We start from the raw sequence: 27,766 nt of genomic DNA, 5'->3' as shown, positions 1-27,766 counted from the left end.
AAACTCCTGAGTTCAGAACTCTCAATACCATAAAGACCCATATTTTTCCATGATGTGTTCCACAAAATAGACGTCAAACTCATGTCAGAGTTTAGCAATAAACTGACATGTTTATAAAGAGGATCTCTTCTCAGTGAGCTAAAAATAGGAACCACGAAAGCAGACAAGAATTATCCAGGATGCCAGGGCCCAGGGGCAAGAGATAGTAGGGTAGACACCTGCCTCCTATAGCCAGCCCTGTTTGTCCACCCCTATGAACCTGTCCTCCTCCAGGAAGGTTGTCAAATCGTGCTTACTCAATAACTTTCTCTGCCTTCTCCCCAGATCACAGATGCCTCAACTGGTACTCACCATAACCCAGTACCATCAATACTTTGCAGAAAGCGAGGAGAGAGTGAAAATGAATGTGGGGTAAGAATAACTTATTAGTATGATGACTAGACACTCTCCTTGAATGGCAGTCCCATAAGAAGAGCTTGGCCTCCTTCTACCGCTCAGTGAAAGAACTCAATGGGTCCTCAGACTCATACTCCCTCCCCACTATGTAAGAGGCTCATGGGACATTGATGACAGTGAAAAGACTGAGGAGGCCAGAGGGAATCTCCAGTCCCAATACAAACAGGCATGATACAGGCTTCACCTTCCTGCAAGTGCTAATAAGTTGCATGGCCACTCTGAAACTCAAAAGCCACAGGTGTTCAGGTAAAGTATGACAGAAACAATGTGGAATATGCAAAGAATTGCTTCAAAATATAAAAAGATGGTAAAAAAAAAAGTTAAGAACTGCTTGTTCAGGCTACCAATACCAAAGACCCATGTCACTCACCTTCCATATTTATGCATCCTCAGCTAAGGTTTCAACAAGGCTCAGGATCCACTTGCTGGTATTTAATATAACCTCATTATACAATTTGTCAAGCCAGCATGTCTGGGCTAATTTGGCACATAGTATTTCCACCATCTACTTCACGGAAAACAATTTCCAAATTATGAATAAGTGACTTATATACCGTTTTTTGTTTTGTAACAAGGACCCTGATTAGCTAAATTAGAGCAAAAACAGTAAATAAGTAAATGAGATAAAAATGAGGGACTAGGAAAGGGGAAAATGAGAAGAGAAGAGAGATATGGCCAATGATAACTTTATCTAGTCAAGATTCAGTTCTTCCAGTATGTCAGTGCTAGATGTCAGTCCAGAACTAAGCAACTCATTTTTTTTTAATTAGCTGAAAAGACTGAGTGACCTTTTCTATCTTTAGTAGCTCTGCTCTTGCTTTATTTAGTCATGGTTGAAAAGTAGGCCCTTGGGAAAAAGCTTGCCCTTTTCCTAATTTCAAATCAACACATAAGTAGCCTTTGCTCCTATTTTAGGTATATCTCCAGCAAATTACTAGTATCCTGGCAGTCCTTTATGCCTAAAAGACCAAGTCAAGTATGTGTCAAAAATTACTCCAGTACGTCAAGTGAAAATCTCCCTTGGCTGTCCAACAGTGAAGCTTTGGTCCTGGGCACTGAGCTTGCTTTATAAGCTTGTCCTTTCAATTTCCAAATCCTATTCTGTGAGCACTGTAGAATGAACAGAATCTGTTTGGCAATATTGGAGAGTACTCAATTTGAGTATAATTTCAGATATTTATATAGAAATAACCATAATATTTGTATGATGAATAACAATCATATTCTATGATCCTACCTCAGTAAGGATAGGCTACAATATCAACTGCAAAATTTCAGTGGCTGAAAAGGCTTTATTTCTCGTTTATACTTTATGAGTCAGCAGGGACTCTGCTAATCATAGTCAATCAGGCACCAAGGCTGATGGGAAGTTACCATCTTGAACATTGCTAATATTTATGCAGAGGAAAAGAAAATATGGTAAGGAAGGTACCCAGAAGTCATCCTCACAATTCATCAGCAAAAGCAACCCTATGAGTACCCAAAATTACAGTGGTTAGTCATAACATGTGCTGCCATAGTATTGATACTATTTTGGATACACCTGAGAATAAAAATTCTAAAATACTAACTATAAATTGAGATTAAAAATTTATCCTATTTCTTCAAGATTATGAAAAAAATGATCACAACTAGCAGTTTGAGGGCAAAAGATAAATTTGATAAATTTGCCTCAAATGTTTACTTTCAGTGGCTTAGGATAAATGAAGATTGTTTCTCCTTTTGCTTAAAAATGGCCTCATGACAGAGCTGAGGCATATTTTAATAAGGCAATGAACACATATAACTTCATATAACACTGAACAGAGAAGACAGACATTTGACTGCTAGATCTAGATCTGAAAAAATAACAAAGATAAAGCCTTATATTTGAACAGTACTTTACAATTTAAACAATATTTCAACGTATGTCACCCTGGGCAGGCATCTAAAATAAACTCTTTAACATTTTATAGTTGAGCAAGGTAGATTTACACATTTTCAAAAAATAGAAGAGCTTGAACTCATCATAGCAAAATAATATCAATCTAGGTCTCACAAAGAGCTAAGCTAGAGGCCAGCCCCATCATTTACAAGTCATGTAACATTAGAAAAGTATTTTAGCACAAGTCTCATTCTCCTTATATATTAAGTGGAGATGATACTAACTTGGACAAAGCTACTTCATGAGGTTATTACAAGGATCAAATTAAAGAAATATACCTCAAAACATTTTTCAGATTGAAAAAAAAATAAGGGGGCACCAACTTAGTTTTTGTCATTGGTGGCTGCACTTAACATGCATAAAACCACAGATGAAAATGCAAGAACTCAGTACTTTACTTAAATAAAATCAAAGTGACACTGTGTGATAACCTAGGTTATCACTAAGGATTACTGCAATTCAGAAGGAAGAACATGGCCCACTTGTATTTTATCCAATATTATTTGTAGTCGCCTCAGTGCTAAAAGCTAAATAGTTTCTTTTGAGGCCAACTTTAAACAAGTGTTAAACTTTCCTCTTGCTATGGTTCATGTGATAAAAACTTAATATCCAAGGCAACAGTGTTGGGAAGTGGGGCCAAACAGGAGGTGATTAAATCAGGAGAGTTCTGTCCTTATTAATGAATTAATGGAGTAAGTTATTGCCAGAGTGGATTGTTATAAAAGTGAATTCCGCTTCTTCTTGCTCTCATGCCTTTCTGCCTTTTGCCAGGGAATGACATAGCATAAAGGCCTTTACCAGATGCCATAACCATGCTCTTGGACTTCTCAGCCTCAAGAACTGTGAGCCAAATAAACTTATATTGTTTATAAATTACCCAGTCTCAGGTATTCTTTCATAGCAACACAAAATGGACTAAGATGTCTTTCAAACTCCACTTATAATTGCAAATTTATCTTATTTTATTTCTTTTCTACAGTGAAGCCCTCAGGTATCTCAAAGTGGTAGAGGATAAAAGCCATTGTCTATATGGGTCTAAAGACCAAATAAAGTATGTATCAAAAATTACTCTAGCAAATCTCTCTCAGCTGTCTAAAAATGAAGCTTTGATCCTAGGTACTAAGGAGCAGACAATACCTGATTGTTTACTTGTCACAAATTCTACAACTTTGTATAATACGAAAACAAAAACCAGAAGCATTAAGTATTTTAAGTATTTAAGTATCTTAAGTATTTTAAATCATCTTTGTATAGATTTCACAAATTCAAAGGACTACAGAAATTTTAGTGATGCAGCTGTGGAATCTACACCAAAATCTCAATTTTCACAATCTCAAAATTTTTGAATTCACATTTTATTTCCTTTAATTTTGCTGATAGAATTTAAGCCTTAAGATTTGGTAAAGTCACAAAGCAATGATAAGGTCATACCAAGATTTATATATGGGCCTTCTGATGCTGAGATCCAAGTGCTTCCAATAAAAAAGCTTCTTGCACACTTTATAAACTTGTAATTATTAAAATGTACTTTACACAGAAAAGATAGCTTAAAGAGACGCTAGCATATAAAATAAAAATATTTAAGCATGATATAGAAGAGTGGACTATATAATGCATGATATTAAAAAAATAAATTAGCAAAACAAAAACAAAAATGTATTACCTCTCAATAAAATAAGAAACTCAGGGTCTCACATATCACCTCATGCTATATAGTGAAATAAATTTCAGATTTGAATGAAAAAATTGTTGTAAATAATTAAACCATAAAATAAAGGGAAACGTAGGCTAAATACCTGATTTGTGGGAGATAAATATTAAGAAAAATATATAAATATGTACATATCTAAAATATTCATAAACTATAAATATTTCATTCAAAATAGGAAACAATAGAAGGAAATATGTTTTAAACAAAGATGACAAAGGGTTAATATACTTAGTACATGATGAGTTTGTACACAAAAATTAACTGTTCAATATAAGCAGCAACACAGGACATGAATAATTTACAGATAAAAATGATCAGTAACACATTAAAAAAGTTCAATCCACCTAGTAATCAAGGAAAGACTAATGCAAAAAGTGAGCAATTATTCACCCTGAACACCTGTAAAGGTAAGCTACCTTTGATGGTATTTGAAGATGACAAGTGTATAGTAAGTACTCTCATGAACTGTAAAAAGTGTTAAGTGATAGAAAATCACAAGCAATATGTATCAAAAATCTTATAAATATTCAGACCTATTAACAAAACATGAGCAAGTAGTAAACAGCATGAACTTTGGGGAAAAAATGTCTGGGTTCAAATCCCAACTTCATATCACATGTACTGCATGACCTTGGGCAAATTAATTAATGTTTCTCAGCCTCACTTTTCTCATGTCTAAAATAAAGAATCCTTACCTTACTGAACTGATGTGAGAACTGAAATGTATATTGCATATAAAGCCCTCATCATAGTGCGACTCTCACGAAATAAATGTTCAACAAATCTTAGGTAGTACCATTATCATCATCACTCCTAACACCACCAAATCCATTCTGGAAAAAGGCCGGAGTGTTAACATAAGTTTATAAGTATACAAGAATAAAATATGCACACATAACTCTGATGAAAAAGCTGTAAGGAAATATACCAAATATAAAAGTGGATGATTTAACCTTTTCAGTAATAGATTATCTACTTTATAATTTTTCTATAAAGAATATGTTACTTTTAGGCCAGGCGCAACGGCTCAAGCTTGTAATCCTAGCACTTTGGGAGGCTGAGGTGAGCGGATTGCCTGAGCCCCCCGAGTTCAAGAACAGCGTGGGCAACTTGGCGAGACCTCATTTCTACAATAAATCAAAAAATTAGCCGGGCATGATAGCACACACCTGTAGTTCTGGCTACTTGGAAGGCTGAGGTGGAAGGATCACCAGAGCCCAGCAGATCAACGCTGGGGTGGCCATGAGCGTGCCACTGCACTTCAGCCTGGGTGACAGAGTGAAACTCCAACTCAAAAAAAAGAGAGAATATGTTACTTTTATACTTTAAAAAGCAACTATTATCTTTGGAGGGGTCAGGAAGGCAAAACTCCCTCTTTAAGGTTATTATTTTTATTTTGTAACAATAAACCAAGGTTGTTTCCATCGAATTTTTTTCCTTATGTGTAGATCATTTTATGCATTAATTTTGAAGCTGGGAAACTCAAGAATACTATTTAAAGGCACAGATGTAAAAAGAGCAATTAAAGATAAATAACCACTCCTATGAAAAGATGGCGTATCAACTGTGCCCAATTCTATTTTACTAAAGCCTAGAGAGCCTTTAGGGTTTCTGAGTACAGAGAAATCTTGATCAGAAATTCCCAATTCTTTGGGAAGCGAAGGTACCAAAGTTCACTCCTCCACTCTTCTTCTTTTCTGAATATACTTCAAAAACAAAATGTGCTGGGTTCGGTGGCTCAGCCTGTAATCTCAGCACTTTGGGAGACTGAGGCCAATGGATTGCCTGAGCCCGTAAATTCAAGACCAGCCTGGGCAACTTAGCAACACCTTATCTCCACAATTAAAAAAAAAAAAACTTAGCCAGCCATGATAGCGTGTGCCTTTAGTTCCGGCTACTTGGAAGGCTGAGGCGGAAGGATCGCCGGAGCCCAGCAGGTCGAGGCTGCGGTGGCCGGGAGCGGCCACTGCACTCCAGTCTGGGCGACAGAGTGAGACTCCAACTCAAAAAAGAAAAAAAAAGGATGCATCAGCAGAGATGGGTCTTTAATACAGCATTTCCCATGAGACATGATAAAGTATTCTGTAGACATTAAGTCTCAGGAACTGCTCTCCTCCCAATTCTATTAACAGGCTCCAGTGAGTAGTAGGAGCATATGATTATTTTATAAAGGTATCACACTGCAAACTTCTTTAGAACTCAGATTGTGGTGAGAGGATTATCAAAGCTAATGTACCATCTGCCTGTGGAGGGGTTAAAAAAAAAATAAAAACCAAAAGAAAAAAAAAAAAAAAACAACAGCTGGTGCAAGAAGTAGCAAGATGTTGGTGCTGGAAGTGACAAGATGGGAAATGACAGGAAACAGCTTTTCACTCCTCCAACAGCAAAAGCAGTGTGCAGTCCATGTTCCAGTGTTTGAAAACCTCCAGATGCTGCTCTCGGCTCACATTTCCATCGCTTTGTTCAGACAACATCTGAAAGCCTGCCTTTCTTTTTTCAAGCACTTTCTTTGGAGGAACATACAAAGCTATCAAATGCAGACGTCTCCCCCTCCTCCTTTCTCTTACGGGCAATGTGGAATGAATTTTAAGTGTCACCATGGAAGGAAAAAAAATTACAAATAGTATCACATGAGCCTCTGCAAAACTTTTTCCAGTTGTCTCTTTCAAGAAAAATTTACCACATACTCTGGTTTCTGTCATTTGGTAGTTGCACTAATACCAGATTTTAAGTAGAACTAAGGAGCCAAGGAATAAAAAAATCTATAATGAGCAGTGTTCTGGAGATGGGGCACCCTGTGCATCAACTGACTCTTTGGAAATGGTGGACCATTTCCATGCTTCTCCACTCACACTAAACATTACCACATGCATGTATTTGTTTACACTTTAAATGTTAGGTTCATGAAGTCAGAAAGAAGGTAACATTACGTACAACATATACATGGTCCAATTTCAGAATTTCAAAGGACTACCATACAATGTTAATCAAATATTCAGATTTAGGACTGCCCCATATGCTAAGCATACAAATCCATTTTAAAGGACTTTAGGACATGCATGTTAAATATACTAAAATTGCACTGGGTACAATTTTTAGTTTTATTTGATGTCACAGATCACATTTGGGAAACTCAGTGTTTCAGGCCCCAACAGTCTTTTTCTAACCCTTCGTAATTATGCACAGCTGGCAACCAGTCCCAAATGCCACTCTCTTCTCCTCCAGCAGGCCAGCTCAGTCTTTAAGATCCAGGTGGGGCTCCCCCTCCAGTGCCCCCCAAGTTCCTTCTTTGAGCAAGTGAATCTTTCCCTGAACTCAACAGCATATGTCTGTTATACCAGCTCCCTAGATGGTAACTTCTCTGTTTAGAAATTGGTCTATCACAACTCATAGTGAGCACTCCACAATGAAACAGGTCATTTTTTCTTGATCTTTATATACCAGTGTCAAGTATTAACTTGACATTCATTTTTTTTTTTTAAGAATTAATCACAATTATGTGTCAGACACAGGAGATTCAAAGTTTGAATGGAAAATAGATCCTGTCCCTTATAGGACTTATATCACAATGTGAACCTAGATATAAAAGTAAAAAAAAAAATCTCACTTTGGGAGGCCGAAATAGGAGGCCTGCTTGAGACCAGAGTTTGAGGCCAGCCTGGGCAACACAACGAGATCCCATCTCTGCAAAAAATTATTATTAAAAAAATCAACCAGGTATGGTGGCACATGTCTATGCTCCCAGCTACTCAGGACTCTGAGGCAGGAAAATTACTTGAGCCTAGGAGTTGAGGCTGTAAGCTATGATTGCACCACAACACCCTAACCTGGGTGACAGAACAAGACCCTCTCTTAAAAAAAAAAAGTAAAAACTAACATTGCATTTAGTGTTACAAACAAGGCCTACGGAAATACAAACAAGGTCACCCATGGAAGATGGCTAATCAATGCCCTATAAGTAAAAAAATCTTAGGATAGTTTCAACAGTTGAATGTACTTACTAGACAATTCTGCTTAGCTGTATAACTTGAGAAAATGACTTCATTTTTGTGCCTCAGTTTCAGTTTCCTCATCTATAAGATTGGATGACAACATCATGAGGTTTATACATGAATGAACTAAAATGGCATTATAAGTGTTTGGAACAGTACCTAGCATGTAATACATATGCAATAGAAGTTAGATATTATTTGTTAATAACACTTCCAGTTCCTGCAACATGTAAATAACATATTGACTCCTTTATTAATTTATTGAAGGATAGTAAAATTGCAGGGTAGTAATCTCTTTCTCTCACATCCTATATTTAACTTGTTGGTAAATCTTGCCAGTCTTCACTTCAAGTCACATGTAGTATCCCCTGACTTCTTACTGCCTCTGCCACTAACCCCTGTCTGACTATCATCTTTCCCCTGGGTATTTATTGCATTAGCTGCCTAACCAGTCTCCCTGCTTCCACTTTGGTCCCTACTCAAGCGCACTGCCAGAGTGATCAATAGAGTATATGATTTATCAATAGAGTATATGATTTCTCTACTCAAAACCCTCGTACAGCTTCCCATCCCAAAGTCTGCATAATTGCCTTCAATGCCCTGTATGATCTGTTCTTCACTTCTTTCTGACTTCTGCTACTTTCCCCCATCATTCACTGACCTCTAGCTCGGCTGCTCTTCCCTTCTGCCTCATAGTCTTTGCATTTGCTGTTCCCCTTGCCTAGAATGTCCTGCTTTTGGTATTCTCATGGCTCATTTCCTCTGCTTTTTGGGGTATCAAAATGCTACCTCAATGTTCAAATGTTACTTGGTTGATAAAGCGTCTTCTGAGTACCCTACTTTAAATAGCGGCACCTCCCACCTCACCACTCATTCTTCCCTTTACTTGCTTTGTTTTTCTCCACTGTTCATGGCTACACCTGACATGACAGGTATTTTACTTGTTTAGCTGTGCATGGTCCTTCTTCCCCTACAAGAATGTAAGTCTCAGAAGAGCAGAGATTTTAGGCTGATGTATTTATAGCCATATCTACAGCACCTGGACTGGAGTTTGGATCACAATAGATAATATAATTTTTCAATATTGAATAAATGTATAGTAATCTGAAATTACAAATAAAAATGAAAGTGTCAGAGAATTCATTTTACATGTGTTTTTAACAAAATGTGGACAGTTGTATACTGTCCTTTAAAACTTACACATTACTGTCACACACATTCCCTTATTTTGAGTCTCATAAAAGCTATATTTGGTGGGCAGGGCACATGATTTTATGAAAAAGAACACTGAGGATGAGGTAAGTAGGTGGCATATGTGGTCAACACAGCCAGAAAAAGTGAATTGAGGACAGAATCAGGTCCACTGCTCGTTCTAGCATTCTAGTCTGCCTTCTATGGTATGTAAAGATCATCATGTAGTTAACCTTAAAGATTAACTGTCCCATGAAACACGATGTTTATTTCCTCCTACTTAATCACAGAGATGTAATTATCAGCAGGAAAACCTGATAATCACATCTCTGTATACACAGGAACAAAAAATGTAGACGGTTCATCTATATTCTTACATATTAATTCTCACTTATATTCTCTCTCTCCCTCCCACCCTCTATTTTTCCCTCCCCCTACATTTTTTGAGACAGGGTTCTATCACTCAGGCTGGAGTGCAGTGGCACTATCATAGCTCACAGCAAACTCGACCTCCAGATTTAAGTGATCCTCCTCCTTTAGCCTCCAATGTAGCTGTGACTATAGGTGTAAGCCACTGCACCAAGATGATTTTTATAGGCTAATACATCTTCTTCTTCTTCTTCTTCTTCTTCTTCTTTTTAGCATTTTCTTCAAGTACAATACAACAGGCAGCAAAATACATCAGCTGTTAAACTAGGATCTGAATCTAAGGTGTGTTCCTAGGATAGGCAGGTTATAGCATATAAGGTAATTACTGGTAGCTGGGGACCAAGCTGATGAACAATGCTTGCTCACTGTCCAGTTTACAAGAAATAAAGTAAAATAAACGTAGACTATTGTTTAAATGCATCTTTTGGACAACATCCCAAATTTCTTTTTAAGCAAATAGCTCTCTGTTGCCAACCAAAATGTATATGAATTTTATTCTGACCCTAGCATGCTGTGACCCCAACCAATGCTGGCATGCAGACCTGGATCCTTCCTCTTCCTGTGTCCTGTATGATTTTCAAAATGTTGCTACACATCCACACTCCTTATTTCACAAAAGCAAGGTCTTTACACAAACAACTGCCTACTTTTGGAGTTTCGTCATTTTGTCCTGTCAAAATTGTATTTACCCTTTAAAATGGTGTATTCATCTGTATCATGATAACCTTCATCATTGTTTCAACTAAGATTTGTCCTTATAGGTTTTCACATCATCTTGCCTTATATTATAGCACCCTGTCCTCTCCCTCTCTCTCTCTCAGACAGGCAGATACACACACACACACACACACACACAAACACACACACACACACACACACACACACACACACACACACACACTTCAAAGTTCCTTGAAGGATTGTCACTGAATCTTGGCTAGCTCAGAGCTTTGATGAAATTCTTTCAGTTGAAATATTATTTAAATTATAAATTAGGTTATATTAAATTGTTACCAAATACTCCATTTATCTTAGAGCATGAAAGAAAAGTAGCCATTCGAGTGTTGCTGTGGGACACCAGTGAGGTTCTGCCTACTCTATACCACAACTCTCAGTTCCTACAAGTCAATATTCCTGACATGCACACATGACACTAAGCCTTATTTGGCAAAGGTTTTTTTTTCTGCTTTGTCCACCAGACCCCAAGTTCCCTCAAGGGCAGTATCTTATTATCAGTTACTCCATATTACATGTTCACTGACTTACCAAAGTTGAAATAAACATAAGCAATGATTGGAAAACAGTAATAACTGAGCCATTAGCTGTACCTTTCTCATACTGCACCATTCTCATACCTCTCATGCAATACTCATAACAAAGAAAAACAATGCTGTTGTTGATAGGAAACTTCAACTGATTGTAGCCATTGGTTTACTGTATTAGAAGAGTCACCCAAAGTCAAACTGAGGTTGATTCCCCATTGTCCCTCCCACCCTTCTTCCACTGTTCAGGGGCCACGATTCTTGAGAAGCTGACTCCATCTCCAGATCTAGTTAAGCCATCCTGGGTCCTCTCATCTTCCTTGCCAGAGAATGGTCAGAAACTCAGGACTAAGCCAATCAGCACATGCCAATTCAAGGTGACAGTTTTTATATGCACATGCCCTAAATTGGTTAGAGAGTCAGTAGGGGAGGGTTTTTATTCTCTGTCTCAGGGAGAAGTCAACTTGTTTTCAATCTCTCTCAGTCTCCCTGCCCACACTCCCACCCTTCTGCAATTAGCTGTGAACAAAGCATGTGGCCCTGACTACTACTGATAGCAATTCCAAAGAACAAGCAGCATTAGTGATGATGCTGACACTATTGATACAAACAGATGAAACAGAAAGAAAATGGTCTTCTGAGGGCAGACACTCCATTAAATCACTAAATCAATCAACCTTGAGGCCTTCCCTACTTCTAGACTTACTGTTATGTGAGCCAGTAAATTTTCTTAAACAAATCTGATGAGGTTTTCTGATACAGTTGAAAGCTTCCTAACTGATACGTTATCTAATAGAATTCTCTGTAAGCGAAAATTGTTTGGTACCCATTTCAACACCATGCTTTAATTCAGAGCCATATAATAAAACTGGCTTCTATGTATGAGACTGACAGTATCAGTACAAAAAAAAAAGGGAATATATGACTTTAGTCATCTACTGAGTAAACAAAACAAGATATCCAGTGTTGATATGGAATAGCACTGCATGAAGTAACTCAGTGAAATACTGCTGTCAAAAAACCAAGGGTCACATCAATGCATCATCACCAAAGCATGGACAACAAAAAAAAATATATTCTTTTAAACAGTGCCTACACTGGACAATGTAGTGCCTACACTTTAAACAGTAACCTACATCTTCACCTATTAAAACAAGCAAAAATGTAGATTTGTGCTCACTGGTGAATAAGAGATTGTAATAACTAAGGAGGAAGGTACCCTAGATTAGATTCCAAGGGCATGCCAGAGGAGGGAAAAATGGTCAAAGAACTTAAAGACCCTGTTTCCACACTTCCCACCCACCCTACCTTCTCCACGTCATCCTGAATTCTAGGTCCCAAGTAAAAGGATATGTGCCAATTTCTAGGGATAAACATCAGCTACTCTATTAAATCCAGGAAGTACCTTTCTCAAAGACCTTTCTTTATCTTTGTAAAACAAAAAAGTTGGACTTATTCCTCTCTGCAGTGCAAAGCTAGGTCCCATGACCAAAGACTCAATTTCCTACTGTGTAAGATGAAGATTTTAATCTTAATACCTAGACTACTTATCTCAATGCTTAGTCATAAATATTTACTAGGCACCTACTATGTGCCAGGCAGTGTGCCTCACCCTGGAGAAATGAAGAGATAAAATGATCCCTACCTTTAGGGAATTACAGACCTATGGGATGGCTGTTCTCAGTATACAAATTTTAGTGAATTAAATTAAATCCAAACACTTTATAAGGTATGTAAGTGTTAAGTTCCCGTTTTTCTAAGATGAAAGTAATGGATTAAAATGAAGATCTCCATTTACTAAATGAATTTTAGAACCAGAAGGGACCTATGCCTCAAATCAGAATAAAACATTCTCAGAGGGTAATGAGGAACAGTTTCCAAAATTCAGTTTTAAAAGACCCTGCCTCTAAGTCTGCCAAAACTTCAAACTCATGATTCTCATCCCAGTTCTTCCTTGCTATTTTCACCAATAAAGTTTGAGAGTCAATAACTCTTCCTGATCTGCCTTTTTGAACAATCTTATATCGCCTTACTACTTTTTCTAGTTCCTCCTAAACTAGTTTATTAGCTTTTAATGAACAAGAAATTTGTTTATTATTAGTTCTGAATCTCTTATGGCTTATGGTTTGTTATATACATATATGAGCAAACAATAAACACAAAACTGAATTTTTAAATTCATGATATAAAATACGTATACTTCCCTACTCCTTTAAAGATGCTTTGTCAGTTTCACTTAACTACCTAGTTTTTCACACATCCTCCAATACATTTTTCTTAAAACTGTTGGTTTTGTTTAAAAGAAAAAAAAGCTTTGACAAGTTAAATGTCTTTAAACAGCTATCTAAAAATCCCTCTGAGTAGAGTTTTATTCTCTTTCCCAAAGTAGCTTTTAATCCACTGAGTTTTCACAGCTGTTCAGGTATTCTGAATTTAAAGATTAAGAGTGATATTTTACAAAATGTGAAGAATGTGAACATTAACATTCTCTGACTCTCAGCAATCTTACCTTCAATTTTTCCATCACTTCTCCCTAAATACACACAAAGTAGAGTCACATACATAAAGCAGAGTTTTTAAGGTACTCAAAAATGTTATTAGCTTTATTGGCAGTCAACCATATACTGCTGACTCACTAAAACTGTCATATAAAAATCATAAGTCTCATCTCTCTGAATTCTCTATTTTCAGTTGTGTTTTCAAGCATAAATTGACCTTTAATCCTAGTGACTCTTATTTTGGCCACTGCTGAGAGATTCAAAATCCAGATATGTCCTGTTTCTCCCACCCACCATATTTCTGACCCCAGAATTTTTTGCATTATTTGAAATTATATCTTCATACCAGTCATAGACAACAGTATGAATAAAATAGTCAAAGATAGGTATTTATATAATAATACTTGAAATTTATATCAAGAGTGAAACAAAGTATCTTAATCAGTGACCTTGGAAATAGTTATATAAATTATTAACCTTAATAATCATAATTCCACCCAGCCTATACAGAGGGTGTCAAAAATGTATACACATTATAAGAAATGAAAAAAACCATATTAAAATTGCAATAGTCATTATATACTGGTAACAAAAGATGAACACAAGTCATGTTTGCCTTTTGCAATTATAGGAGATGCTCAAAGTGGTGACCATCAGCATCCAGACACTCCTGATTACAGTGAACCTAAAGTAATACACAGATAACATTTCTTAAATTGTGTACACATTTTTGACCTCTAGCATTTTTTCACTTGTTCACAAACAGATTGTGAGAGACCAGACCAAAAATCTTGCTCGAAGTCCAAATGAGCTATGTCTACGACATGTCCCTGAGTTATTGTTGCAGTAGTGTTGCTAAAGAATTGCTGAATTCATGCTGCCTTTCTGTAAGCACTGTACTTCTTCTCAATGTTTATTTATCATAGCACTTGTTCTTAAATACTATAGGACTCACATTAAAGGTTAAAATATTTACTTATAATGCTTTTATTAAAGCCAAAACACATTTGCTTCAAAGGTGACAATGAATCTATAATACAATCAATTGCATCAGAAGCCTTGAATCCATTCTCTGCCGGTATGCAGGTGTTCCCTTATAATCTGTTCTTCTATCTTGAACTTCTATCTCATCTATCAAACCTTATTCCCCCTGTTTAGTTAAGATGTCATTTTCCTTTGCAGAGAGCTCACATGCAAGACTAGAACAGATATATTCTGCATTCTGTATCACCTAGCACTATAGCACCCACCATTGACAGTGATCACTTTTCCTGAGCTTCCTTTAAAAGCCCATTTTTTGTTTGTTTGTTTTTGTCTCTGAGATTTTTATGATTTGCTAATACTAGCTCTTTCTCCAGGAACCACTGAACAAGGCTTCTGGGGTCGAAAAACACAGGCTTAAGTCAACCAAGCTTTTTGTTGCCAGGCAGAACCATTCTAAAATAGAATGGAAGGCTGGGTTGAATGCCAAGCTTTCTGCGTAGTCCTCAGGAATTGGTGCTCTGGCCAATGGGCATACACCAAGTCATTACCAATTTTTTTTTAAAGGAGGCAGGCAAAAGAACAACCTCTTGTAATCAGAAAATGAGAGACACTGGCCAAGAACTGGTATCATCTGCTAGTCTGGGTAGAAAGGAGACTGAAGAGAGAAAGGTTGGAGATGGGGTAAATGGGACCCTCTTTAATCATCTGTTCTTATTATTTTGTTCCTTAATTGTGTTCAATAATTTGAATGAATGATAGAAATATACATTTCTCAGTTCAAATAAAAAATGATGGGAGAATATACAATTAAATTATTTCTCTCTCCTATCTCTTCATTCCAAACAATCCCCATACCTTCTAATTGAATCCCACTCTTCTAATTGAAGAAGGCAAACATTCCACTCTGCATTGGGAAACCATAAAGGTGTTTTCCAACCTCCACTAGGATTAGATGTCCCACTGCTATTCTTTCAGTTTTGTGACTGCATGTAATGTCTACAACTGTACACAATAGATACTTTATCAGTAATGACTTGGATTAGTGCTTTACAAGAATATTTAAAAGGCAGAGTAGAGAACAAGTAAAAGACATAACGTCTATAACACAATTTGAGACCCTGTGACACAGGATACAAAGCTCTTTTTGGTCCAACCATCGCATACCTCTTCTGACTACTTCTGCCATTCCTTCCTTTGCAGATTATACTCTAGTAATTCTATTCTGTGTGTGGTTCCTTGATTATATTAGACCAAAGCATGCTGCTTTGTATAGACAGCTCTGTTATAAAGCTTAATTTGAAAACACGAATCTGTTCCATTGCGCTTGATGTAGCAGGAACAATTTGAGCATAATGTGAATTTTGCATTTGTTTGTGTGCAATTTCATCTACAAGAAACACTAGGTGAATTCCGAAACTGTACCCAGCTGAACTGAGCTGTGTAGGAATGCACACAACCCACATATGCACACACCTCTAACATCTACCAGTCACCTTAGTTCATTTATGTGCATTATAAGGCACTCCTGGCATGAACAACTTTCCACCTGGTTTCCCACAACCATTCTTCCACCACCTCTCCATGACTCACAAGCTGCAACATTTCCAACATTGGCTGAAAATGAGCATTTTATGTTATATAAATGTTATATACTTTATGAGTAAACAGGTTTTATTTGTATGCTTCTGTGTTTTAACAAATATAGCAAAAAAGTGTTTATTAAAAATATATACTAGAATACACATTTTAAAGTTTGTTCAACTTTCTATAATGGAAATTTCTGTCCTGAATAAGTCCTGTGTAACTTTGGAAGGGAAGGGAGAGAAAAGGAGGGGTGGAGGCAGGAAGAAATAGGGAAGGAGAAAATTAATTCATGTAAATATTGGCACTGGGCAGTGGTGAGGGGAGTATTTATGGGTGACTCCTTGACCAAAAAGAAAGAAATACTTAAACACTTCTCTTTGTCTCAAAATAAAAATAAGGAGCTAATATTTATTGACTCTGGCTATGTGCCAGGCTCCCACACCCATGATTTTAAGCAGCACCCCAACAGGCCTGCAAGGCAGTCCTCACTATCCACAATCTACATAGGACACAATCTGCACAGAACACAAAATACAACCAGGCTGTTCCCCAAGAGACCTAAAGAAGTGTAGCCACTAGGCTTTGACTGCCAGCGCCTGTGACACAGGAAGGAAGCAGACAGCGGAGGCCTGGTATAGCATACCTCATCATGCTGGCAGGCCTCGTGTACCTTGTTTGCTGTACATCTATGAAGGATACTCCAGAGTCCCTACCTACTCTGCTTTTAGTGACATAGCATCTCCAACAATCCTTGTTTGACAGATAAAATAGCAATACCCCGGCAGGGTCAGAGACTAGAAGCTCCTATGAAGCGATGAATTATTTATTTAAATGGTCAGTAATTCCTCATGGTGAGAGAAGATAAAAACCTGAATTGTAATGGAAAGTACTTAACTTCCATGACCAGCAAAGAGCACTGCCAACTGGCATTACTGGGACCACCTTAGAGAAAGAGAACCTTTGAGAGAGACAAGTTGAATGACTGAGACTATAAGTCGGCAGAAAACCTCAGAAGTTCAGTACAGCTTCCTAAAATACTCCAAGCTTGAATGCATCTGTCAAACTTGCACACAGATGTTGGAGTGTCAAGCATGATCATATAGGCCAACTGACTCACCATTTGAAATTTTATGGGCTGAGAAGGAACAAAATGTGAATAACAACCAGGAAGATGCTCCAGAAGGCCGAGAGCAGCAATTCTGATGATGTTAGCAAACTATTCACAGTGGCAGCAGTGGGCCTTGTCCCTGGGGTGTCTTGCTGCTAGGGGACTGCTGGGCATACAAAGTAAAGTATGACTTGTGGAACAAATTTTAAGTATTAAGTGTCACAGAAAGTAGAGGGCAAACACAAGAAAATGAGAAATAGGAGGAGGGAAAACCCTTGTGAAAAATGTCCTCCTTAATAGTCTCAGTAGGTATTTAATTTCTATTTTTTTCCTCTTCTTTGCATTCACAAAGGCCAAATCTGCCAGTCAAATTAGAGTGCAGTAAAGCATTAAGTCAGCACTCAACAGGTTTAATTACTGTGTAAATGAAAGAAATTATTATTCATCCATGACATTTATTTCAGATCCAATGCTAGTTGTTTTTATATAAAGTTAGGAATGGGGAGAGTAAAACTTAGATGGGGAGAGAGGAACAAGAACTAGGATATACAATTACAGCTATATTTCTTTGCCAAACATTAGTGAGCCTAAACAAAAAGTACTTGTTTGCTCTCTTGAGAAAAAAACATGTGATCCATCAGTGGGAGCTCTAAAACCTCCCCTTTCTTGATGCACAGCCAGGCTCTGATAGGTATGCCAATACTGGAAATTCCAGTGACAGAGGACTTATTAAGGACAGAAATCCAGGTACAGCACATTGTAATTTGGAAGTCCCTAAACTCTACAAACAATTCCAGCAGTCAGACCCTACAAAGTAGTGGAAGCCCCAGAGCACCATAAAAGATAAAAAAGAGTCAACTGATGCTATCTGAACTACCAAACAATGGATCTTTTCTAATGAATTTCCAGAGAATTTAAACATCTCTGACAGGCAGAAAAGAGAGAACACACACATGTGGCATTTATTTTTAATTCTTGTATGTCTGCCTGGTAAGGGACTGTAAAAGAACATGCTTGAGGAGCTAGTTGAAGACAGAGAAATATCTGTTCACAAACCAGCGCACCATCTAATGAAAGATAATCTGTTACCTAAATTGCTAAAACTCCAAAATTTTATCAGAATATACTCATTGCATACAATAATCCAACTGAAATGCTCTAGGTTTTCCAAAGAATACTTTGAACAAAGCAAAATTCCTTATCAAACATGCCTATTCCTACTCCACCATATTCACACAGACACATGGGAATACACACAAACACACACAGATATTTTTGGACTCAGTTATTATTAAACCTTCTCTAAACCTCCAACCACTAGCATTTAATTACTACAAATGCAACAGTGGTTAGAAATTGGCAGTAACAACCTCAGTTTGTTTTAAAACCTAAGACCACACAAGTTGGGGATAAGACATTATTGCTAAAGAATTCAGACGGAATTAAGGACCAAGCACAATTCTATATAATAATGATAATAAAGTTGTGAAGGTTTAACTTAGAAAACCACTTTAATATACTAAGCTGATGAAGAAAAAATTAACCTTTATAGGCACTTTACGATATATTCCCTTAGACTAAAAATCTTTTTTTTTTTTCCCAGTTCAAACTCGTTTTCCTTTTATTAAAGTCCAAATTACCATTACATGGCTTGGTACTCAATAAAGGAAAACTTGTTCAAATAAGGTAATATGTTATCATCAATATTTCCAGGTAACTGTTTACAATCAAGTAGCAATATCAATAAATCCTTGGGAAGCACATCCATGGGGTTTATGCTTTGTCAAGGCCCAGTTCCTCTGGAGTGGAGATTCCCAATTCATTTAAAGTTAGTCTAAGTTCCTGGATGACAAAGGGGTAGATTTCCTTATGAGGTCCTGCTTTGTCCTTAACAACCTATAGGATGTGAGCTGCACTAGCAAAATCATTTCACCGTCTGTATGCCCGCAAAGCAGCATCAATGATTTTGGGTTCTGGAACCAGATCATAGCCAACAAGTGTGTTCATCCCTTTACGCAATTCCCAGGCATTGATAACTGGTTTGTTGAAGTATGTCACCCAGCGAGCATCAAATGCATCTGTTTCATGTGACCCATGAGAATAGCAGCCAACTGAATGGATAGCGGCAACGGGGCGGGGGGCTGGGGCAGTGTACAGGAGGCCTCGAGGGCCAGCCCTGGCGGCTGTGGCCATGTGCAGCGGTGGAGAGCGGAGCCCAGCAAGAGGGCAACACGCAGGCCGAGGCTGGAGAGAAGCCAGGTGTGAACCTAGACTAAATATCTTAACTAGGCTTCAAACTTTCTTCCAGTTTCAGTTCTAATGTTCTATATTTCAGGTGGAATGTATTTATTTTTAAAAGATAAAGAAAATAGTTTAGAAACTATCTGCACAAAGAGTATGAGCCTGCAAAAAATTCTTTATACATTATCACATGATAACCATTATTAAAAATTGCAGTAATATTATTTAAACAAATCAATGAACAGGGTTATGTATACTAGCACTTGGCTGAGAGTCAAAATTAAGAGAAGGGTTTGGTAGTCAGTCAGTATTTTGGTCTGGACCAGATTCCTCACAGTATTGACTTCTCAAATTTAGTGAACATGTTGAGCAAAGAACTGTCAGTGAAATATCTATTAATATATATCTCTTAATTTGTCTTTACCTATCTCTGAAGCTCAACATAGGGTCATGGATACAATCATCACAAGCTATGTTTGCCTAAGGCTGGAAGCAGTTAGCTTTATGGTTTCTCTCTCCGTACTACCCTGTTCTTGCTTCTTTAAAGCTTTTGCTTTTCTCAAGATCATTGTCCTAAGTTTTGTTTAATTTCTTATGCTGCCAAAGGGAAGCTACTACTTTATTCTGCATTAGGAAGGAAAATAAAAATTTTCCTTTAGGAAGGAAAATAAAGACAGTTAGAGATTTAAATATATATATATTTTAAAACTCCATTATTGTTTTTGTCCTCTCAGCACCTTTTATTCATTAATCAATAACAGTAGTTAAAATCTCCTTTGAAGAATTAATCCCCTCTGCCTTGGGGTCCCAACAGTTTGGGATGGGTTGACAGGATCTTAAGAGTTATCCCACCAAAGGACAGACTGGTTACACAGATCCAGACTATCAGTAAAGAATGGCAACATAACCAAAAAGGACCACAAAATAAAGGCAGCAGGATTCTTATTAGACATAATATGAATAAGGCTTGCTCTTTCCCAGAATTGCTGAGTAAGCAAATGTTAGCTGTTCTTTGTCTCTACACTATAAGAAACCATTACACAGGTAGTGCCTAGAGATGGCGATAGATTGCTGAAAATGCTAGCTTCTGAAATTCTGATGCTTTTAGCTCATTTTACTGCTAAGCTCTGATTCTCAAACCATTAAAATTCTGTGTTGGGACTTACATGCAGACATGTGCTACCAATTTACTCTAAAGGCAATATGGCCTTTTTATCTGATTCCATGGCTCTGAGCAACCACACTTCTCTTCAAACATCCGAAACCTTCTCCAAGTATCATCTCCTTCAAAAGGCCTTCCTGGATGAAAGTTCCAAATATACTCAGGAGGTACACAGGCTAGATCACCCCTCCATTCCAGTTCTCCATTATTAGGCAACAGATCAGTAACTATGAATAACGACCTAATCAAGCAAACCTGTTCTTTTCCTCTCCCCTCCCTTTCCCTCTCCTCCTCCTCCCCTGACTTCTCTCTCTTTTGGAGGCAGGGTCTCATTCTGTTGCCCATGCTGAAGTGCAGTGGCAAGATCATAGCTCACTGCAGCCCAAAATTCTGGCTGGGCTCAAGCGATTCTCCTGCCTCTGCCTCTTGAGTAGTTAGAACTATAGGCATGCACCACAACAACCAGCATTTTTTCAAGTTGGGATCTTGTTATGTTGCCCATGCTGGTCTTGAACTCCTGGCCTCAAAAGTGCCTCAGTCTCCCAAAGTGCCAGAATAACAGGCATGACCAACCATACCTGGCTGCTCCTTTTATTCTTAGTCATGCCAGTCTATAAGGAACAAGGGTATTCTCATCCTTGTTTTGGAACTAGCACAGATTTTAAATTCATCAGATTTGTTTTTAGTATTGCCTTTTCTCTGACTCTAACACTTTAGGCTTCTCACACCTTTAATGCTAAGTTAATGATAACTGCTTTAAAAGACAGTTATTATATCAAAGTTAGGTAACATGTGGACATACTCTGTAAACTCTAAGGCACAAAGTAAATAAAAATAGTTGCCTTTATGATGAGGAAGATGACAATGACAATGATGATAATGTATATGTTCACTCATCCCCAGATGAGCAGATCTATGAATGATCGATCAGTGGTCCAGGGAACTACCATTTATTACTTAGAACAGTTCCTTGAGTTCCTTGGATCAGAATCCAATGCTCCTTTCCCATCTCACATGAATACAGTCACCAGTGATAAAACAGACAGTAAGACAGACAGATGAGCAAAAGGTCATAAAGAAGATATGACCAGTGGATTAATATGAAATTTCATAACTCTGAGATAAAAGAATTTCTGCATATAATATTCTTGCCTAATTATGTCTTTTCCATTTTGAGGGCAACCCTTACATAAAGTATGTACACACCATAAATAAACAAAAGAATTGAGAGTGTATTACAGAGAAGATATGTTCTATCCTCAGATGCACATCTGGTTAAGGACAAAAGATGCTTTAAGTAGAAAGTACGTAGATATCATGACAAACTCCATGTTTTACATAGTAATGTTGGGAGAAATAATTGCCTATCTTTTGGCTTCGATTTCCAGATTTTTAAATTAAAGAATCAGAATTGGATGGGTCCCAAAGTCATTCTTAGCTTTACCATAAGCTCCAGGGAATTTAGATTACCTCTCTCATTACATTTCAACTGATCTAAGCTCCCAGAAGTAAGTCCAAAGTTTCATTAATTCTACTGTCATGTCGTAAAAAACATAAAATTGCTCTCTAAATGTTTAACAGCACTCACTATCCTTAAAGAATTTCAGGAAGTTCTCATCCAAGGGCTACCTACTAGTTTGCCCATTTGGGGTATAGTGACAATCAGCTCATTCCTTGTTTTTATCAAAATGTTTTTTTCTTACAGTGAGCCATGACTAATTCTAACAAAACTCTGGATAAATGAGGAAGTTCTGTGAATCACAGCTCATTCTAGGAAGGCCCACAGGATAAACAAAACATTTAATTCACACTGCTGTGGCCCAGATCTGTCTTCCATTGTACTTTTCTGAAATGCTTTCCTACACTGTATAACCTCAGCTTGTCTCCCTGGACCTCAAATCATTTTACTAAAAGCATAAATAAAATTGAACTCTACTATGCAGTGAAGAGGAATGGGGAATTTGGAGGTTCCTATTCTGATTTCCCCAGAATTTCAAGACAGACCTGTGTGGAAGGTGCTAGGTTTTCAGCTCTCTGATCCAGGTACTAGGCTCCCTTCATTTTTACTAATTAAGGACTTTCACATTAATTAAACATAAGCTTTCTCATCTCTTCACTAGACCCCATATCTCTTCACTAGATCCCCATACCCCGGCCGTTATTTCTGTTTTTAAAATAACTTGTCTTCGCTGGGCACAGAAGCTTAAGCCTGTAATCCCAGCACTTCTGGAGGCCAAGGTAAGGGAATTGCCTGAGCCCATGGATTTGAGAATAGCCTGGGCAGCTTGGCAACACCTCATCTCTATAATAAATCAAAAAATTGGCCAGGCATGGTGGCGTGTGCCGGTAGTTTTGGCTACTTGGAAGGCTGAGGCAGAAGGATTGCCTGAGCCCAGCAGGGAGACGCTGGGGTGGCCGTGAGCATGCCACTGTACTCCAGTCTGGGTGATGGAGTGAGACTCCAACTTAAAAAAATAAAATAAAATAAAATAACTTTTCTTTTATGGGGAAAACAGGTTTACTCTTTTCCACTAGTCTACTTTATATCCAGTTGCATATATCTGAAAGGTAGCAGCAACCATTAAGGAAACCATCTACATCCTCAAAATAGAGAAAAACAATTTACAGAACCATGGACTTGGCTACATTAACAATTTAAATGAGTAGCTGCTCACACAAAAATTCCCTCCTCTCTTCCATTCCCTCTCATCCCACACACCAAATATTTAATATATATTTACTATGTGTCAGACACTATGCTAGAAAATGTTTTGAAATATTCAATTTTTTATTTTAGAGCCATGATTTTTTTAAATGTATCTTATTTGAAGGATGTGGGGTGCAAGTCAGAATTAGGTATACAAGTAGTCACTGTACAGGTAAAGTTCGGGCCTCCCTTTGGTCCCCACTTTGCCTGGTTTGAGATCAGGTAATCTTATTAATGCTATGTGCTCCCCACAGCATTTTCCAGCTATTGGCAATCCCTTTCTTACAGTATTATGGTAAATGTTCAGGATCCGCTTGTGAGTGAAAACATGAGGTACTCAGTTCTTTCTTTCTGTGATAAATCACTGAGTATTATAGACTCCAAATCCATCTAAGTTGCTGTGAAGTTCATAATTTTGTCCTTCTTTATAGCTGTGTGATTTTCCATCATGTATTATACCACATTTTTTTATCCAGTCCAGCTTCAATGGGCAGCACAGTCGGTTCCATGTTTTTGCAATAGTAAATAGTGCTGCAATAAACATGCATGTGCAGGTATCTTTTTTTGTAGAGTGATTTAAGTTCCTTCGGGTACATTCCAAGAAGGGGGATTGCTGGGTCATATGGAAGGTTAATTTCTAGTTCTTCTAGAAATCGCCATACTGTTTTCCATAAGGTTGAACTAGTTTGCACTCCCACCAACAGGGTAGAACTGTTACCTTTTCACTGCATCCTTGCCAGCATCTGTTGTTTTTCGTTTTATTTAATGATGGCCATTCTTACTGGAGTTAGGTGGTATCTCAATGTGGTTTTGATTTGCATTTCTCTGATAATTAGTGAGGCTGAGCATTTTTTCATGTGTCTATTGGCTGCCTGTATGTCTTCTTTTAAGAACTGTCTATTCATGTCTTTTGCCCACTTTTAATGGGTCTGTTTGTTTTTTTCCTTCCAGCATGTCTGAGTTCCTTGTAGATCCTGGATGTTAGGGCTTTGTCAGATATACAGTTGGTAAATATTTTTTCCCATTCTGTGGGCTGTCTCCCCAGTCTGCTGATGGTTTCTTTTGCTTTGGAGAAGGTTTTCAGTTTGATGAAGTCCCACTTGTCTATCTTATCTCTATGGCATGGGTTTTGGGGGTTTTGATAAGGAAATGGTTACCTATTATGATTTTCATAAGGGTTTCTCCTGCATTTTCTATGATTCTGAAAGTTTGGGGGTTTTATGTTTAGGTCTTTGATCCATTTGGAGTTGATTTTTGTGTATGATGACAGATAGTGGTCCTGTTTTATTCTTCTGCATGTGGAAAGCCAGTTTTCCCAGCACAATTTATTGAATAGGTTCTCCTCTCTCCAGTGGTTGTTGATGGAGGCTTTATTGAAGATGAGTTGGTTGAGAAATTGAAGGTTTGCTTCCCCAATCTCTATTCTGTGCCATTGTTCTATATGCCTGTTCTTGTACCAATACCAGGCTGTTTTGATTACTGTAGCCTTATAATAAATTTAAAGTCTATAAATGTGATAGAAATCAAAACAGAAATAAAAAGATTCCTGGAAACAAATGAAACAAGAAACATCTTACCAAAATCTCTGGGATGCTGTGAAAGTAGTACTAAAAGGAGAATTTATCTCTCTATGAATATGCATCAAGAAAATAGAAAGAAAACAAGTTGACAGCCTAACAAATCACCTAAGGGAGCTGGAAAGGCAAAACCACCAAAACCCTAACTTCAGCAGAAGAATCCAGATCACCAAAGTAAAAGTTCAAATAAGGGACACAGAAGACAAAAATGCCATAGGAAAAAAAAATCAATGAAACAAAAAGCTGGTTCTTTGAAAGGATAAACAAGATTGATGAAACCCCTAACCACAAAAAGAGAGAAAAGGTCCAAATAAACACGATCAGAGATGCAAAAGATCAAATTACAACTGACCTCAAAGAAATAAAAAAAGATTATCAGAGATTACTATGCACACCTGTATGGAAACAAACTCAATAACCTAAATGAAATGGAGGATTTACTAACGTCACACAACTTCCCAAGGTTGAAACAAGAAGAAATTGAGATCCTAAATAGACCAATAATAACCCAGAAAATTGACTCTGTCATAAGAAAACTATCTGCCAAAAAAAAAAAAAACCCTGGACCGGACAAATTTCCAGCAGAATTCTACAAAATATACAAGGAGGAGCTGATACTAATCCTACTGAAAGTATTCCAGGCAATAGAGAAAGACAGAACTCTCCCCAAATCATTTTATAAAGCTAACATCAACTGATATCCAACAAAGAAAGAGAACTACAGGCCAATATCCCTGATGAACATAGATGCACACATTCTCAACAAGATTCTAGTAGATTGAATCTTACAACACATCTCAAAAATCATTCACCATGACCAAGTAGGCTTCATTCGCCGGATGCAGGTCTGGTTCAACATCTACAGGGACCATAGATGTAATTAAATATATCAACAGATGTGGAGTGGTAATACATTAAGCATTAAGAATCACATGATTAGCCGGACTCGGTGGCTCAGCCTGTAATCCCGCGCCTTTGGGAGGCTGAGGTGAGTGGATTGCCTGATCCCGTGGGTTTGAGACCTGCCTGGGCAGCGAGACCTCATCTCTACAATAAATCAAAAACTCAGCCGGGCGTGGTAGCGCATACCTGTAATTCCGGCTACTTGGAAGGCTGAGGCGGAAGGATCGCCGGAGCCCAGTAGGTCGAGGCTGCAGTGACCAGGAGTGGCCACTGCACTCCAGTCTGGGTGACAAAGTGAGACTCCAACTCAAAAAAAAAAAAAAAAGAACCACATGATTATATTATTAGATGCAGAAAAAGTTTTCAATAAACCTGCATCCCTTCTTGATAAAAACCCTTAAACACATGCATAAAGGGAACATACCTCAAAATAGTAAGAACCATCTACAGTAAACACACAGCCAACATACTGCTAAACGGACAGAAATTGGAAGCATTTCCCCTGAAAACTGAAACAAGACAAGGCTGCCCATTCTTACCCCTTTTGTTCAACATAGGGTTGGAAGTCCTAGCTAGAGCAATCAGACAAGAGAAAGAAATCAGGAGTAACAAAATAGGAAAGGAAGAAGTCAAATTATCCCTCTTTACTGACGATATGATCCTATACCTCGAAAATTCAAGAGAATCTTTCAAAAACCTCCCTGCACTGATAAAGGGCTTAGATCCATGATTTTAAAAACTTTCTACCTAAGCTAGAATTCTGCATAAAATAAATCTGATCCTCAACATTTCCTCAAAATCTTTCAAGTGCCCATATTAATTGTTTTATGAAGGTCTAATTGACAAATAATAATAACTGATATATAGTAAACTCACATAAAGTAGCAGCATTTCTAATTACAAGGCTAACACACCTTCCAGAAAGCAACAGCTACTCTCTTGAAACTTTACATGAATTTCCACGTACTGTCGAGATTTAAGAAAGACACTCAATTCAAGCCTTGGGACTACAGGACCATGAATAAGTTTGACAAACCACACCATGCCATTTATTCCAAAGTATCTGTTAACTTACACACCAGCCAAGTTGTCCTGCTCAAAATCATGATATACTTAGTTTACCTTTGCATCTCCTCTCGTCATTTATTCTCTGCCCCTTTTCCATCTTTCTGCTTCTTATCATACTTTACCCTGTGCTCCAACAGAAAGAACTCTTAGGAAAGAGGTTGTTGAAATCATTCACACTAAGTTAAAAAATCACGGAGCTGAGGGAGCTTAATGTATTCCCACTCTCCTAGGAATACTAGAAATAAAACAGGAAGCCAGTGTCTAATTTTTCAGTTCAGAATATCAGCTAGTTAGAGGGGAGTATGTTGTGGTTGCAGACAGATTATTTCTCTGAAATTCTACAAAGTGGACAGTCACTAATCAAATCCTAGCTCATTCTGCTCTGATTCATTCATTCATTTAATAAACATTTAGTGGGTGCCTATCACCTTCCAGACAATGTTCTGGTTACCAAAAAAAAAAGCAATGCACAAAACAGACAAAGCATCTGCCCTTGAGAAGTTTACACTTTATAATGGGGCAGGTACAATAAATAATTAAGCCAGTGATGTATAGTTATGACAGCTGGTATTAAATGTTGTCCATTCTTGTAGACATATGAACAAAGAACCTGAGATGTTTGTCATCTCATTTAAGTGACAACATGATGTACTGCAGAGGACAAAAGAACTAGCACTGAATTCCAGCCGCCATATCATACCACCAGCTATATGTCCTTTGCTGAGTCACACACTCTTTTGAAAGACTCGAAGTACCCATTAAAAACGATGGGAAGGCTAGGTTGCAAAACTTCTAATCTTTTAGATACTTGAGTTGTCTCATGAAAAGATAGAAATTACAAAGAGAAGACTTTCAATGACACATTTAATCTTCCAGGTTAAAAAAAGACTCGGTGGCTCAGCCTGTAATCCCGCGCCTTTGGGAAGCTGAGGTGAGTGGATTGCCTGATCCCGCGGGTTCGAGATCCGC

At 37.7% G+C, this 27,766-nt stretch overlaps 1 protein-coding gene and 1 pseudogene across 3 annotated transcripts in view; both read right to left on the bottom strand.

The window, feature by feature from the left end:
* AUTS2 (AUTS2, activator of transcription and developmental regulator) overlaps window positions 1–27,766 on the bottom strand; it is a 1,208,871-nt gene that overhangs the window by 766,064 nt on the left and 415,041 nt on the right. The window lies entirely within an intron of this gene.
* Window positions 18,740–22,083, bottom strand: LOC103264515 (annotated as a pseudogene). Its single transcript, XR_002482200.1, has 2 exons — window positions 22,025–22,083; window positions 18,740–19,383 (listed from the first exon to the last, which is right to left on the bottom strand). The product of XR_002482200.1 is annotated as a cytochrome c oxidase subunit 5A, mitochondrial-like (transcript).

The sequence above is a fragment of the Carlito syrichta genome, unplaced genomic scaffold, assembly GCF_000164805.1.
Source record: "Carlito syrichta isolate Samal-C Ts95f unplaced genomic scaffold, Tarsius_syrichta-2.0.1 Scaffold305661, whole genome shotgun sequence".
NCBI lineage: Eukaryota > Metazoa > Chordata > Mammalia > Primates > Tarsiidae > Carlito > Carlito syrichta.
Note: the sequence above shows the minus strand (reverse complement) of the source record. Positions and strands in the feature narration are given on the sequence as shown.